At 41.8% G+C, this 17,678-nt stretch overlaps 1 protein-coding gene across 2 annotated transcripts in view; it reads left to right on the forward strand.

Moving 5' to 3' along the window:
- Nucleotides 1-1,866: 1,866 nt before the first annotated feature.
- SHOC2 (SHOC2 leucine rich repeat scaffold protein) overlaps nucleotides 1,867-17,678 on the forward strand; it is a 71,907-nt gene continuing 56,095 nt past the window's right edge. Inside the window, exon 1 of one of the 2 annotated variants that reach the window (XM_074590001.1) lies at nucleotides 1,867-1,977. The gene's annotated coding sequence lies outside the window, so the exon portion shown is untranslated. Of the gene's footprint in view, nucleotides 1,978-2,665; nucleotides 3,007-17,678 lie in introns of those variants that run through there. The other variant, XM_074590002.1, reaches the window with a different exon arrangement.

Raw genomic sequence — 17,678 nt, forward strand, 5'->3', positions numbered from 1 at the left:
AGTAACATTTTTTAGATATCAAATCTTATTTTTGAAAGCAAAGCGAGTAGAAACAGAAGTAAAATCTCTAACAGAACCAGAGTACACATAGCACGTATCCTTTGTCCATACTTCTTCAATGCTAAAGCAACTGGGCAGTGGCACTTTGCACACAAGAAGCCTGAGAAATGTAAAGGTACAGCACAAACAAAGCATTCAGATCCTTCCTATGCATGGTGAATGCGCTGTGGTCTTTAAAATAGATGTTCTATGTAGACATCTGTGTGTGTTCAAATAAGCTACACAAGAAAAAAATCTTTCAGACTCCAAGCTTTTTAGGGCAAAGCATGTATTTCCATGTCTTCTAAGGGATCGGTGCGCTGTCCACACTGAAGGTTTTACTGAGTAATAAAAACAAATAAACATCCAGTCATTGTAAGAAATATTGTCACTAGAAAACATCACCTGGTTTCTGCCCAGTGACCCATTATGCCAAAAAGCCAGTTCTGCTTTTAACGCTGTCCAACATTTATTAGTAAAAAAAGTGTGTAACCACATTGAACTGTCTGGTTTGCCAAAGAATCACACAAGGGAAACTGGCAGAACCCAGATAATCCAACGTGGATAGCCTTGTTCCACTGAAACTATGCTCTGTGGTTGTCAAAAGTTGTAAAAAACTGATGGAAATAGCAGATACTTGGATCTGACTATCTGATGTAGGAAACGGTTCCCGAATTTACTCATGGATTTGATTCTGCTGAGGCGGCTGCTGTTCCTTTCAAACGTGAGACAGTGGGTCCAGTCCAGACCAGCAAGTATTGAGATCAATTAGTAAACTCCCGCTAGCTTTAATGTGTTTTAGAAATTAGAAAGTTGCGCTACTACTGCAGTGCAGAATCCATCTAGGCTTGAAAGGGGAACTGATTGCAGCCGCCTGAGAATTTAGCATTAAAAAGCTAAACCTTTCTCAGCAAAATACCGAAAGATCTGTTATAACAACTTGTCAAAGAACTTGCTTTTAAATCCCATCTGAAATGAAATGACGACTGATGGCAGATGCTCTGTCACACTTGAGCATATTTGTCTACGCCGAGGTATAGTTGCCACCTTCTGAACGGCTACCGCCATTTCTTGCAGCTCCCACGTATATTCCTTGCAAGGGCGGCTTGGTCACACTTAGCCTGTGGTATCTTCTACAGAAAGAACAGTCAGCACAACGGGGTGAGGTTATAGCCGGTGAGAACTGGGGACGGTCCCGATTTTGTGGAAAAAGGAAACATGGGAACATCGCAGTCCCCTGGTCCGTCTCCTTCGCACTGTCTCAGTAGGTAAGGGTGACCCGCAGCAGGAGCGGGGAGGCTGGGCCACACACGGAAGAGCTGCAGAACTCATTATACTCGAACTTCTGATCCTGTCTGTCCTGGGGGCAAACTCTCCAGTTAACCAGTGGGGCCGGCGGCAAAACAGTTCCTGTTGCGATACTTCAATGAGCGGCAGGCAGTAACGGACGGAGCTACGGGCTGTCCCCCCCGCTGCGGGACACCCTGACACAAGTTTCTCCCCGGTGTCGCAGCGGTGACACGACGGACGGTTCTCCGGGGTGTGAGGCCGCGGGGGCTGGTTACCTGTCCGGGCTGCCCCACAGCCGCGGGGCTTACGGGACACCGAGACAAGCGTCAGAAGCGGCGGGAAGGCCGGCCGGCAGCCCGGGAGGCCGGTGCAGGGTCCGTACAGGCCCTTCCCCCGCCCGCCCCACCGCCTCCCCCGTCGCCAAGGGCAACCGGGCTACTTCCGCCCGCTGCCAAGATGGCGGCGGCGCCGTAACCTGGAAGCGGTCGGCGGCCCCGCGCCTCGGCGGGCCCGCCCCCGTGGTGCGGCGGGAGGTCTGTGGGCGGGGAGTCCCGTGACGGCTCGGTGCGCAGAGACGGTGGCCGGCAGGGGCGGGTGGGGAGGAGGAGGGGGGCCGAGCGCGCCTCGGGAGGATGGCGGAGCCGCACGGTACGGGGCGGCCGGGCGCGGGGCCGCGGCGGGGTTGGCCGCCGCCGGGGGCGTCGGGGCGCACTGAGGCGGCGGCTGACAGCGGGCGGGGTGGGCCTGGCGGCGGCCGGGGGCGGTGGCGGGGGAGGCGGGAGGCCGCGGGCACAAAGGCGGGGAGGGCCTGGGCGGCAGGTAACCGGGCGGGGGGCGCGTCCCCTCAGCGCGGCGGCGGGGCGAGCTCAGCCCCAGCCCGGCCGGGCTCTGCGCACCGGCAGCCGGCGAGCGTGTGTTCGTGGGTGCCCCGGCGGGGTGCAGCCCCGCCCGGCAGCCGCGGGGCCCGGGGCAGGTGGGGCGGGCCGGGCTGGGGGCGGCCGATCGCCCCGCCGGGCTGGGCGGCCAGGGCTGCCCCCGCTCCGGCGGGCGATGGCATCGACCGGCCGCCGCCACAACAACAACAGCAGAGAAAGAGAAAGGAGGAAGCTCCGCTTTACAGCCTCACCTCTCCTCCTCCCCGCCGGTACCGGGAGCCGGCAGGGGAAAATTGAAGAGACTTGGCGTGTGTGTAGTGGCACTGACGCTCGGGGTAATTAATGATTATCGGCGTTCAGGGTAATGATTACATCTGCTGCTGTGTGGTGCCAGTGCTGTCCCACACCCTCCCGTTGAGGCGTGAGGCTCTTTTTCCTGTTTCACCCCATGTATTTATTGTGGCGGTTCTGATGGAGCCGGAGAGACAGAATCTCCTTTCAAAAGCCGTCGCTTTCCTGCCTAGCCAGGTGGTTTTCCCGGTGTTTAAAACGGAGAGGTGTTGCAGAGAAAGCGGTGTGACAGCTTCCCGCCTGTATTCGTGGCTGTAGAAGGTGTTTTCACCGAGCGGTACCTGTCTTTCTCTAGGGAACGGCTAAAAAGCTGTAGTAACTGTAGGGAAGGTGAACGGCCGTGTGTGTTGACTAAAATCGCGACTGGGCGTGAGCTGTACCGAAATTCAGAACAACTGAAGTTTAGCGAAACTGCCTTGCTGCTTGACTTCCCCGGCATATTTAGGAGCAGGTACGGAGATGGAAAAAAAAAAAAGTTGCAATGTGCGAGAAAACAAAGTACTGAAATAGTACTAGTAATTTTTAACTCGCATATTTGAGATGGGAGCATACGTTTTATTCAGTTCTGCACATGTGCAGACACTTTCGAGGCAGAATATTCATGATCAAGGAGTTGTAATTGTTTGTATTGTTATTGCTGCTGTACTTGATCAGGATTTTTTGGGACCATTGAAATAGAAATTAAGATGGTTTTAATAACTACCTTCAGGGTCTTAATTTTCTACAGTTTCTTGTTTGCATGTTTGACTTTCTACTTGTTGTCTTCTTTTTATCTTCTAAACTTTTTTTTTTTAAATCACTAGTCATTATTGGATGCTTCTATTTATAAAATCAAGGGCTTAAAGTAGGTGGCGGTCAAATTAAGTCACACTTATTTACAGCCATATTTCAGGCATATGTTGTATGGTGATCTTGATATAATCCTAGCCTGGTTTTGGGAAAGATTTACTGTATCCTATGAATTTGTTATTACACTGCTGTGCATGCATTTTAATTTTAGTAACACCCTTATCCTCTTAATTCCTGTTGAATGATTTGGGTTTGACTATTTTGATTTTCTGTGTAATTATTCTTTGCTCTGTATGAGTGAAATGGGAGAATATTTTAGTAATTTGAAGCTGGTTTCCTTTTAATTTAGGCTAATGTTTGTCAGCCATCAGGATTTCTGTACGTGTGGCAAGACAAAACATGTACATCAGGCAAAACTAATTTTATATACAATCTTGTAATACAGAAAGATGATTCCAGACAAAGCTCTCCTTGAGTCCACAGCCTTCCTTTGAGGAATACTGAGAAATCCTCAAAGCGGATGCTGTCTTCTGCCACGTCCCTCTATTCTGTTCTTTCTAGAAATGTTAAACAATCCCCAGCAATTTTTCTTAGGGATGATGGTAAGGGTAGGGTCGATAAACAGTGCTGATTGCGAATAGCTGCTGTTCCCCGTCTAGTTTTTCCTTTCCAGCGTGACATATCTATAAGGCAGGAGGTGCTGGGAGGGGCGTTCCTTTGTTATGTTGACACTTAAATCCCACTGACGGGTGTATTCTCCTCCAGGAATTCTGTGTGATTGAAGGAATTCCTTCAGACGACAAATATTTTCTCCAGCTGTCTTCCTGCACTCTTAGCCTATGTACAGAAATTAATTGCTCTGAAGATTGCTGTGCGTGTGCCTTTTAGGAAGCCCTTGGATTGATTGTGACTTGGCTGTGGCTTTCTAGAAAAGAATGTTTCTGGTGAAGTGGGGGGGGTGTGTGTGTATGTGCGTGTGGCGGTCTTGGCTTGTCACAGCGTGAGCTGGCTGCTGCTGACCTGTGTACAGTACCCATGAAATAGGTGGATGTGTGTGCTTGCATGTGTGCGTGGTGCTCGTGCATCCTAATTGAATTAAGGCTGTAAAAGTGTCTTCTGCGTGTTACGAGTGAGAAGGATCGCATTTTGTGATGCCCTCTTGACAAGGCTGAGGAAACCCTGCAAAAACTGAGCTCCCTTTCAGGAAGGTTCAGTGTGATAATAAGGAAATAAAACTGCATTAAGAGATCTCAGATCTTCCAAAATAACCATCGTGGAGAATTAGGGTGGGTGCTAAAAAGGAGCCGTATCTCTCTAGCAGCAGGTTCTCCTTCGTGTCTGGAGAGAGATGAAAACTTGTGTGCCTGGAGGGAGGGGAAGGCAGTGCTCGCCCCTTCTCCTCCCCGGCCTCAGCCCCTGGGACGGCTCAGCCCCGTTGCCCACCTCACCCTACCCTCCTCAGCCGCTGGCTTTCGGGTGCTTTCTCTGGTTGCAGCCCCTGGTAACGTGTACCCACGTCCAGCAGCCCGCCATACCCTCTCGCCCAGCTTGGCTAGTGACATTTCCCACCCAAAACGCTTCAAGGATCATTGCTTTTTTTTTTTTTTTTTTTTTTTTTTTTTACGTGGCAGCTTTGTGGATGCTCTTTTAATTGAAGCGGGACTTGCTTTCCTCTCTGTCATTGTAATACCTTGTGTTTATTTTTACTGCATGCAACTGCATCTCCGAGGAGATATTTCTGTCTCTTTTTTTCTGGTGGGTTTGTGTTGTGTGTATGAGAGAGGGCTGGGGAGGACGCAGTAGTGAAGACTAAACAGCCAGTTGTAACTAGATTGTAGAGGTAAAAAGAACCCTTGTTTACATTAAAATTGTACCGGCTGACATAATCTAGTCTGTTAGATACAGTAGTCTTGTTATGTTACAAAATGTACCGGGATAAAATGTAACAGGTTGTATAATAAGCAGGTAATGTTTGCGGTATTAGCCATTGACCTTAATTTGCTTGTTTTTTGCTGCATTGCTTGGGCTTGACCGCGTTGTGAAATACACGTAACGTACTATTACATCTGGGCTTTCTCCGACACCAAATTTGGTTCAATAAAGGCATTTTCAGTATAGCAAAACAATGGTCTCTGGATAAAACCGGATTTTTAGTTATTAAGAATTTTTCCATCATTAACCTCTAGGTAATGGCTATATTTTGTACAGAAATTCTCCAGTGTTTATAATTTCTTTTAAAAAACTGATTGTATACGACATAGTTAATTTCTGCCTTTAAGACCGTTGTAGTTTAAGTACTTTATCTGTATTGCTCTACAAGAGAAATACATGAGAGAACAGAGCCTATCATATAATTGTAGACATGCTGATTAGCGTGAGAATATGTTAAGAGGCTGTGAATTGGTGTAGATAAATACTAGGATGCATGGTCAAGGGACTTCTTAGAACAATCTGGCATGTCTGTATACTTGATTCTTTTAGGAGACTTGAACGTATTTGTTTGCTTTTTGGTTTCTCTACAAAAGTGTAGTCTATATTCTCAGGGTGGATATATGCAAGCCTGCCTCCCTTTCTGTTACAAAAAGTGCTGGAGAGTATTTTTTTTGCCATGGGAAAGTATGTAGCTGTTTGTTTATTATTATTTTTTTTATTATTATTTTTTAGCATTGTTGAAAGTTTGCTACTTGCCTGTTAGTGGTGGGGGGGTTCTGCAGAGAGGAGCAGCCCTGGGAGGCGAGCGCTGCTCCAGCCGGGTTCATCTGGGGAAACACGCGACTGGTTGTAGCTTGTTCTTACCTTTGCCATGCTAATCCTCAACGTGCTTTTCTGCCTTAAAATGCTTCAAGTTCTACTACGTATGAGCAAGATTTGATCCAGCAGACAGTATTACACGGGTGATGCTACAGATCCTGTATCCGGTGCAGTGGACCTGCCTACCCTGTGGTCGGAGGCTTTTTGTTATGCATGCATCCTAATTGTTCTTTCTGTTGGCTTTGTAGTAGTCTGAAGGGGCTGTGCACCAATGCAAATAGCCTTCTTAATACCTTCTGCATTTGCATTAAAATGGCTGCATAAATATTGCAGCACATCTCGGTTCACTCTCTCACTGCTTTGACTGCTGGGGTTTAAAATAGGTTCTTTCTGTGGCATAGTTCTTGTTCGCGCTTGGTATTGCATTTGAGAGGGGTTCTGCAGTGCATCTTTATTAAATAGTGAAGCCTGTTTGCGATGAGGTGCAATTTTAACTTATCCGTGTTCTAGTCTCCTACTCCTTTCAGCCCACAGGTTGATACAGGTACTTGTAAGAAAAAAAAAAATAAAGCTTGAGCAGTTTTTCACCAACTATTTCAAAACTTGCTATATTTGGGGTTGCAAAACATGTTTGCTTGAGATTTGGTTTTGCGTTTATTTCCAGAAATCCTATAGATGTCTGTGGGAATATTTTATGCATAAGGAATGTGAAATATTCTGCCACCATTGGTTTAGTGCTGAAGCATTCAGTGACTTACGACTAACTTTACCAGAAGCACCCTGAATTTCCTTTGAAAGTGTCGATGCAGCGATGTGACTGAAAGCAGACACTCTTCTTGGGAACTGGTGGCAGATTGCCATCACCTATCTGTCAAAAGTTTGCTTTACAAAGTTGTTAAACAGAACAGCAATTAATATCACTTACTTGACTCTTAGTGATTCCTAGATGCATAGAGACCTTTTAAAATCATCTAGAAAGCCATCTTTTAAAGGTTTAAATTCATTTCTTGCAGCTACAGCCTTGTTATTAATGTATTGTGTCAAATTTTGGGAACGGTAATATATTAAACTATTACGTATATTTCTTTGGCTAATCAGTTGTAATCCTAGGATTTGTTCTGTCTTACGCGGTTTATTTTGTGAGAACTGCAGCAAGGAAGGCATGTTTAAATCATTTCTGTTTTATATATCTGATGTTAGTAGCTTGTCACTTTTTCACTTGTTTGCACATATTGAAGGGGTAGTGGTTGTTCAGATTAAGGATATGATGAATAACCCTGTTGCTGGAACTAAAGTTACGAAAACAGTTTTCTGAAACAGTAAGTGATAGTATTGCAAGAAACCATAAATTTACTTGGAACTTCTGTATGATTGATGATTCACTTATACGTGAAGTATTCTGCATAGTGCTGCAAACAACATACATATTGCTGTAATACAGTATTTTTAACACTTATCCTGTCAAAAACTTGTGTCTACTGGAAGTTTAGAATAAGTATTTATGGTGATGGGCATGAAAATACAAGGTTAAATAATGTTGAGTGAAAGAATAAAAGTAATCTTGAAACCCTGACACCTGAGAACCTTAAGCTGTTGTATATGTATACTTCATGTGTACTTGGATTTTAATTATCCATTAGATATTATAGATAATGTTGTTTTAGTATCTCAAAGAATATGGCAAAACCACTTTAGGATTTGCTGTTGTATTGATATCTATGTTTTCGGTGTTTCCATTCTAATAGGAATTAGTATTAAATCAGAAATTGGAGACACGTTTCATTGCAGTTTGAATGGTCAGAATGATCCATTGGTTTGGCATGTTGTGTTGACTGGGGAAAAAAAAATAAACATATTTATTACTTTTATGAAGAAATATCTGAGTGGCAGCCAAAAAGACCAGCATCTGATATTTATTTGTAGCTGAGGTGCAGCAATGGTTGTGGCTATTCAGACTTTTCTTTTTTGCTTTTCCTTTCTCTTGCCTGTGACCCAGTCATGTAAATCTTGGCAAATAAGGGATTTTGCTCTCCAGTATGAGGCTTCTCTGCTGTGACTGGCCGTAGTGGTAACCTCCATAATTGTAGCACGTGAACTGCCCAGTCTCCTGTATAATAGGATTTCTCACTGTTGTATTTTTTTTTTATGCTGAAAGTTGGCTTATAATCTGTTTTGTAATACACAGCATTAATCGTGTTTATTGATAATTGTCCTGGGAGCAAATACTTATGTTGTGTCAAAATACTTAAAGCAAAAAAAATACTCTTTTTGATTGTTTTAACTGTTGCAAGGATTTTCTTTTTTTTTTTTTTTTTAACAAAAGAAAGCAATTCAGTATGTCACTGTAACTTAAAGCTTGTATAGCACAACAATGAAGGTCCTAATAAATTTGTAGATAATTGGCCGAAGTTATACATACAGTGCAACTGCAGGTGCTGGATAAAGTGCTTTGTGCCATGGAAGAGTTCAGGTTCTTAGCTTCAGTCTTGTTTTTCCTTCATGTCATACCTAATCCAGCAAAATACTGGAGTTTATTCCATCCTCATTAAAAAAAAATAAATAAAAAAATCCCCCCAAACTCAACAACACCCCCCCCCCCCCCCCCAATCAACCCTCAGTTGTCCAAGGCAAGGAAATAATTGAGTAATCCTTATTCTCTTTATCAGATGAACTGTTGTATTTCTGAAATTGTGATGGTAGAATTTTGTGCTCTTTTATATTCCCCTTCCCCCTCCTCCTTGAGTCAGCCTCTGCAGAAAAGCAGAACTGTGTTTTTCTTTTAGTTCTAAGGGATAACCGCGCAGACAGGAGTCGTCTTCAGATTTCTGTAAATGCCAAGTCCTGTTTAGAAGCATTTAGTTACACGGAGTCACTATGTGTAGCAGAGAGAAAATGACTTCACTAGCAAACTATATGGCTCCTGGAGGCATCAGGTGGCTTAATGCGTAAACAAAAGTCCACAGCAGTCAAAAATAGATCTTTATAAAAAGAAATAGTACAAAAAAGTGAGCTCCTAAACAAGGAAGTGAAGGGCTACCAGAGAACCCATCTATATAGTCCTGCAAAATGCTGATCATAGCGGGATATAAAGGACTTATCATGAAGACCCATTTTGCTGTTGCTTCTGATGTAGCACTCGGAGTACATGACTTCTAAAAATGTTTCCTTTAGAGAAATGATTGTACAATCAAAGGGTTTAAAGCCAAGAAAAATCCTATAAAATATGCATAATTTGGAGTGATTTGCACAATTTTCTTATTGAAGGGGTGGATGGGTTAAATGGAGTCTCAGTTCAAATGTTCTTGTTAACATACTAAATCTGCGACAATTACTTTTCTAATAGATTTTAAAATCTAATGGCTATTGTACAGTACTTGCAAAACCTAAAATATTTCTTATTAAAGAGAATTTTATAATACTGGCAGTTACATGAGCTATATTGAATTTAAGATTCTAGATTATTTCTTTTCATGAAAAGGGAAATTTATGTTAGTAAATAACATGAATTAAGGTACCTGGGAACTTGTCTTTGTGCAGCAAATTTTGTTCTGGTAAGTCCCTCTAACTCTTTTGAACTCTTGGACAGTGTGCAGATGATGGCAGATTTCAGGTTATCATTTTTTTTTTTTTCATGGTGGGGCTACATATTTGCTTTTGGGAATATTCAAACAATTGTTTGGCAGCTTTCTTGATAGCATATTGTGTGTGGCAGGCCTAGTGAGGAAGGAAACGAAAGTTTAAATATTATAACCATGAGCTGTAATTCACATAATAAATAAAACAACCTCGATTTTTTTTTTTTCTCCCCTGTGACTTCATCCATAAATTTATTTTCTGTGTTTTAGGTCATCATTAGACACGTTTTTACAGTAGTGATTTCTCTTCTCTCTTCCCTATAAGAAGTCTTCAGATAAATGTTGGTAGTTATTTCTTGCATTCAAACTGTATACTGTCTTGTCTTTTAAAACTGTCTCTTTGCAGTCCAGCTCTTTGAGAAGCCCTAAGTCATACCCAAACAGATATCGAGGTTTCAGTTACGTGCTCTCACTGTAGTATCATGTTTTCTTCTTCTAAACCGAGAGGCTGTTTATTGAACCAATTAGCTGTTGGGTGCAAGCCAGAACTTTCTCCTGAAATCAGAATTAATGAATAAACAAATTAGACTGGAAGGATTTCTCATCTCAACGGGCAGTCACAGTTAACGTGTGACAAGGACGTGGTTCATCTCCTTCAGCCTCTGAGTCCGAGTGTGTCTGTGTCTATACTCAGTCCTGCCGAAATCCGTGGGGTAAACTGTTGAGTATGGATCGCACGTTCACATCATATATTTGATGGTATGTCTGTCTTGGAATGTTTTTGAAACCATTCCAGCTCTTCTGTAGCCAGCAGATGGGATGCACACGCCTTCATTAACAGGCAGTTAACTCCACTGGTACGACTGAATTTTCATCATGCTCCGGGTCTCTGACTTGGCTCTTTCTGCATTCCAGCTCCCACTGTTTGTTCTGCTCTCTCTGAGAAGAAATCGGCATTAGCATTACATGCTCCTGCCCTCCTGTGGTAACGAAAACCTAAGTGTTTTTCTCAAAATCGCGTTGTATAAAAATAAAAGAGAAAGAGAGGAGAATAAGGAACTAATTTTTCTCTACTGGAGCAGCTGCTCGCATCTCTCAAGATGTACTTTTCCTTTTTGGTGAAGTGTTCTGCCTCAAAAGCCCTGAGAAAATCAAAGTCACTTCTAAACTTGCTGTTACAGTATCAAAAAGACCTTGTAGCCTTTTATAGCTTTGAAGTAACCTTCTGGCCTTTTCACATCATATGTGCTATTCCTTTTGCATTAGAGTCGAGAAACTAAGGCACAGAAATTACAGGGAAGATTTTTAACAGGAGCAATGGCAATGCGATTGCTCTGCCTTCCTGTCTGTGAGCCGGTGGGAGCTGAAACCCAGTTCCTGCATGAGCCATGGAGAGTCCCTCTGGCCAGGTGACCCATGCCAAGCTCACCAGGAGGAAGGAGAAGAGGTGGGTCGCAACCCCAAAGTTACCACTCCTTCCAGACAAGCAAAAGGTCGAGCGAGGCAAACGTGTGCGAAACGGTCACTGCCATGAAATTTTTATGGGTAACGAAAGCCATGCAAGGTAGCGTGTTAGATCTCTGCACGTGTGGGAGGGTAAGAAGTAGTCATGTTGCCTGAAAGGATCCTGAAGTGGTTGTGGTGTGTGTGTGACCTCTTGTTTCTTTAATGATCCTCTGTATTAATAATACTAAAAGAAGGCTGGTCTCATCTTGGTTTCAAAATTAATGGTATATATAAACTGTGGACATACAGCTTTGATCTCTTCAGGCAAATGTTTATGTGTTATTCTCAACATGTAAAGTATTGGAACAAGAAATCTGTGTTTGTCACAGCTTTCGCTCCTGTGAGTTCCAGTGTCTACTGAAACTGGCATTTTGCTTAAACCTGCTTCGTGTTAGCAGGGAGACTTTCACAGTTTGCACGCCATTGGTTCTTTGGGCCAGTTTGTTCGCTGTCTTTACAAATATTTAATATAAACTGATCACTTGTATACCATAGTAATCTAAAAGTATGCTTTAGAGCTGTGACTACTGATTTTCCCCCATCTTTTTGTAATTTTACAATGTCATTTTTGGTCCCACTTAATCTATGAAGCCCCTTAATTAACAGTGAAAATACACTACACAGATTTCCAACATAAAGGAAATGCTCCAGAATAAGTTTCTGTAACCTTTGCTGTAAACTTCTTATTTTGTGACACAGAAACAAGTTAACACAAGGTAAAATGGTGTGTGGAGCATGAAAGGTTCTCATTGCAACTGCTTGTCTGTGTGCCCTTATCCCGGGGTAACGTGAGTTACACTGCCAAGTAACTGGTATGCTGGAGTGTTTGACTATTGAGTTATTCTGTTCGTGAATCTATCTGGAGATATAAAGTTTTCAAACAAAAGTAGAGGGAGGGAGCATGGAAGGCTTGTATGTGAGTGCTGCTTTCAAAATGCTGCTGTTATCTAATGCTTTTTCTAAATAGGAATCTAATAATGGTTTGAACTTTTCTCTTGCACTTTTTCAATGACAAAGCCATGATTTTTCATGTTTGGAGATGATGAGCAAAGGATGATGAGCTGCAGAGAGTTCTGCATGGGTTGTGTGTGGCTGTAAAAGCTCGTGTACTGAATTTCAAGTTGTATGTTTAAGCGCAGAGTGTAGAATAACTGCGCAGCCCCTTGTCTCCCTATCAAGAATAATTTTTCTTTCCTCTCTAAGCGTATCCAAAGGGCAATGAAGGTGGTGAAGGGTCTAGAATGTGAGTCTTATGAGGAGCGGCTGAGGGAACTGGGATTGTTTAGCCTGGAGAAAAGGAGAGACCTTATCGCTCTCTACAGCTACCCGAAATGGAGGCTGTAGAGAGGTGGACGTCAGTCTCTTCTTCCAAGTAACATGCAATAGGACAAGAGGAGCTTTAGATTGGACATTAGGAAGAATTTCTTCACTGAAAGGGTTATTAAGCATGGGAACAGGCTGCCCAGGGCAGTGGTTGAGTCACCATCCCTGCGGGTATTTAAAAGATAGGTGATGCTTAGGGACATGGTTTAGTGGTGGACTTGGCAGTGTTAAGGGTTGGACTTGATGGTCTTAAAGGTCTTTTCCAACCTTAATAATTCTATGCTTGTAACTTTTGAAGCAGCAGAGGGTGAGATGGGCAACAGCCTGGGATATCTATTTAAATTATGATTTTCATATAAATTAGGCATTGTATAACCTGGTCTATGAACTAAATGAGAGACTAAGGAACTAGTTAACAAGTTTACATTTGTGGGGTTGTACTCTGGCTGTTCCGTATGTACTGCGGGTGTGTGTATATATTCATCCAGTACAAACGTGTTGCTTTTTTGTTACCAAAAGTAAATGGGTGGAACTTGATGAACAGAATGGACTTAATGCTGGGAATGTTACCTTTCATCCAGTTTTTGACCACTTTTCAGGTGGCTGCTCTAATATGTAGTTTACACTGATCCATTACACAGGTGATAATTCCAAAACCCCAGCGCTTAGGATTCATTTGGATTCTGATTTTCCTTGCTGCCAAAACTCTATTTACCAGCTAGCGAGTGCTGTAACTTGTGTTAACATTCAGATGGGGGGGGACTGGTTGTATGGCCATTTTTCTTCATCTGATGTGACCATGGGCGCTTTACATCTCAGTGTACTGTTATTATTATTGATTATTATTAATATGCAGCTTTTAGTGCTGCCTAGTGCTTGCAGCCTAATGTAAATAAAATTTCCGAGCTTGAAAAGCAGTGATAAATTGAAATGAGTTTTTTCTGATATGAAAGCTTAAACGTGTGATCACAGAGCAAAGTAATCGGCCAGTGCAAGGAATTTTGTTCTTTTAAATCAAGCTTTTAGTTTGCCTGTAAGGTTCACTCTTTGGTATGAGGTGTTCTGATATTCTGACACTGTTGTAATTGTACCATTATAAGTGATATATATATATATATAAAAATAAAAGGGGGGGGGGCAGGGAGGATTACTTCCCCACTGTTTGTGAAGTTCACCAGATTGACTTGTGGATCGCTCAGCTTTATTTTGGTACTTTTGATGGTATGTAGTGGTTCTTGAAGAAGTAATGTGGTGTTTTGTTTGATGCGAGTCTTTTAATATTTGAAACAATATCTAGAAATAATAAACAACAAATTGAGAGCTCCTGATGCTAATATAAGTGACAAAGAAATTTTAACTGGAACAGATGGTATTTTTTTCAGCTCAATTTAGATTTACTGTTTTATCTCTCTTTTATTTTTTATTAATTTTAAGTAAGACTTCAAGACTTAAGCATGCTTATTGTTAACGGTCTTGGTCTCTAGAAATATCTGATTTCCCCCCCCACCCTGCATTTAGGGAAATTCTCTTTCGACTTGATATATCCCTTAAGCTAAATAGTATTCTGTTCACTCAGTGTTTGAAAAATTATTTAAAAGGAAGATTCAGGAGTTGCTGGGTTGACGCTGTAGCTGCTGCTGCTTGTTAAAGTGTTGGTGTTAGTTTTCCTAAGGAAACGTTTTAGTTGCTGGATTCTTAATAGTTAAATTTTAGTCAAAGCACAGATTATAACGGGTCAAAAAAACCCTCTTAAGCTACAATGATTGTATTTTCTTGCACTAGTCTCAAGCTTTAATGTTTTTCTTGAGATACCTATAATGAATAGTTGGTCTTTCTACCGTAGTTTCTTTAGTGGAAACATTCAGGTGTCCTCTATTGGCTTCAGTCTTGCTTTTTGAATGTAAGGACGTGTGCAAGTTTTTTAGTCTTATAAAAAAAAACAAAAGAAAAGCACTGTGTTACTTACCCAAGATGGTAAAATTTTACATTCTTGTTTCACTTTACACTAAATAATGATTTTGTTCAAAAAATAATCTAATTTCACTGCTGATTTAATTGTTGTTTTGTTGTGGTGGTGTTTTTTGTTTTTTTTTTGTGGTGGTGGTGTTTTTTTGTTGTGTTTTTTTTTTTTTTGAGTGAGAGTTCCTCCCTAGTTCTGGGCCTGTATTTGGGAACTGCTTGTTGGTATATGAATACAGATCCCAAAAATAGTGATCAAATGCAATTACTATTTGCAATTATTTCTGACCCCAGAGGGGAAACCCAAATAGGGGTCTGTAACCGTTCCAGTTTTGCAATATAATGGATTTGTAGTAGTATTTAAATTGGTTGCTGATAGTTGATAGCTGAATCCCAAATTTAGAGAAGGATCAAACTCTACTGATGCTTTTGTTTTTCATAGATGCCAGGTTTTCTTTTTGCTGATCTAATGTAGTGTGGAGAGTGAAACAGCCATTTCCTTCTTGCTTTTTCGGATCTCTCTCAGACATTGAAAATACTGCATTTATGGTGCCATGTGCAGATATTCGAAATCTGATTTATGGTCACGTGAACTCTGTAAGACTTGTTCTTAAACAAAACACCAAGCCTCTCATTCACATCAAAAAATGTCACCTACTGAGTGGTGAATGTTAGTAAGTTCTGTTGCATTCTAGAGATTTTTGTTTTTTAACGTTCAAGCTTTTGTATCTTTATTAGCAGCTTCGTATATTGTATATGCCAGCATGAACATTATGTTGGAGCATGCAGGACAGCATAGCTTGGTAGCAGTACACTGGCCAGAATTGCCTTGCAGGACAATGATTTGCTTCCTTTTTCTGAAGGAGGGGTGGAAGGGCTATTTGGGCAACAAATATTTCAAGCACTGAACTCTTTCTTAGATACCACTTTGTAGCCTCATCCAGCTTGCTGGACATACTAGTACCATGGAAAAGGATGGAGGGGATGGGCAATTTTCTAGCAGGTTCCTGCACAATTATGGTGTGATTGTAAATATAAGAGAGGAAGTGGACCCACAGAAGCATCCCTTGAAGATGTTACGTTTGTCTGGGGAGAGATGAAGAAGTCTTGAATTAAAATGATAGTTTATTAATAAATTCTAGAAGTAGGAAAGAGGTAGTACTGCATAAGATCAAGTGTGCTGAATACAGCCTGCAGTAATGAGCCTGACAATAGCAGGGATCATCTGGCCTGGATTTAGTGCTAATGTTATGTTATTTGCTCTGTAAAATAAGCTAGAGCTTGGTTGTGAGAGAAGTGAGTGGTGAAATAATACCATCTGCACAGATCTGACACAAGGAATTTAGGAGTTAGAAGACAGTGCATGATGCGTCAAACAAGAGAGGCCGTGATTAAAGCCTCTTTCTCCCAGTCGTGCTTCCAACTGGTAGTCCTCACAACTACAGATCAAATTTTTAGTCTTAGCAAGCAAGAATCATTTTAAATTAAAATTCCCTTGCTCGCATCATGTCTGAATTTGATCTCCATAGGATGCTGATTTAATATAAAGTGATTTTATGTGTACCTTAATTTTTTTAAAAAAAGGAAATTTAAAATGCATGTTTATAGCATTTAATTATATTTTAATACTAAGCCAATGCTGATAATTGTCAGACCAGTTATGTTACTCACTGTCTGTGTAAGAATTATGGAAGCTTTTGGTTTGGTAGGAATTTGTGTAATACGGACAAGCGTTATTCGGCTCTTCAGATTGCAGCAGATTCTCTACCTTCTGTTTGAAGAATTATTGTCAGAGAATGCAAGAAGGGGAGGAAGGAGGAATCGTGGGGGAGAGAAGCTGCCCCCGTTTGCACAACCTTATGTCCGACAATTACAGGAGCTGGAGGCTGGTAGGGAGGAGAAGGTTTCGTCAGACACATGCTAATCCTTCAGCCCTGCGCAGGAATAAAAGACTTGATGTAATTTGTCTGTTTCTTGCCTTGCAGCAAAGGGAGGGATGGAGAAAGGCTTGGGACAGGACAGTGGAACACAGCACTGGCATGTTGTGCCTTGCTGCAAAGGGAGTGTATACTGAGAAGGTGGCATTGGTGCACCCCTCTGTTGCAGGGGACGCACCAGTTCAGGTCCTGCTCCCCATGCCATCTCTAGTTCTGTTGTCCTGCCTGTCTGCCACTACCCTTTTGTCGTTATTCTGACATGTTCTCTTTTAATCTGAATTACTTCAACCTGTACTACTCGTGTGAGTATCAGGTGGTTGAAATACCCATCTCCTGCCCTGGGCATCAAAGCGAGAATCCAGGCTCCATCACTTTGGCGAGCTGTGCAACAGAGGTTGGGTGCAGTACAGGGACATGCTGCAAGAAGCCAGGAGCCGTCCTCACCTCTCTGTACATCAGAGAGGAGCCAATGCGGGCAATCCAAACACAGTGAATCACCTCTTTTCAGCTCACACTGCCTAGTGCAGTCCTCCTGTCCATTTATTTAACACGTACAGATTTTGCAAGGTACAAGTGTCTGGAGACCAGCAGGTCTGTTGAGGCACTATGTTGTGCCTCAGCTAGTGTAAAGGTTGCGTTTTGCTTAGTCATTTGTTTTACAATAACTTTTAAATGTTCGCAAACAGATCGGATGATTCCTTGCTGAGGTACTTAGACATTTATAAATTACATCTGTTTTTTGTCTAAAGCAAAGGGCAATAAGGTGTAAGAATGTCATTCATTATAAATAGGCATACGGTACAATTTCTGTTTATTTTGCTAGGATAGCGGTATGAATTTTTGTGTACCTTTAAGCTGGCCTCCTTTTTCATCAATTTTTTCAGATTTTCATTATGTTACTTCATTTATTAGAAAGGGATGAGGTAAAAGGCTTATTATTGCATGATATTTGTACAGTATTGTTTAATTCAGTTTGTGTGTCTCAATTTTTTCAGATTCACATTGGTGCTACTTTCTACTTTTACAATACACAAGCCTTTCAAGAGTATATCATCCAGTTGGTTTTTGGCAAGCAGAAATCATGTTTTTCACTATTTCTAGTAAAAATGTCATTGAAGACCTTTTGTTTTTTTAGAAAAAATAAAAAAGGATGCTTCATCTGAACAGATTTTGAAGAATCTGCTTGGAAGGAATCACAGTGGTTTTCTTTTTTCTTTTTTTTTTTTTCTTTTCAAGGAAAACATCTTGTTCCTGTGAAGACACCAAATATATCATGCATTTTC

This window comes from Larus michahellis, chromosome 6, assembly GCF_964199755.1.
Source record: "Larus michahellis chromosome 6, bLarMic1.1, whole genome shotgun sequence".
Taxonomy (NCBI): domain Eukaryota; kingdom Metazoa; phylum Chordata; class Aves; order Charadriiformes; family Laridae; genus Larus; species Larus michahellis.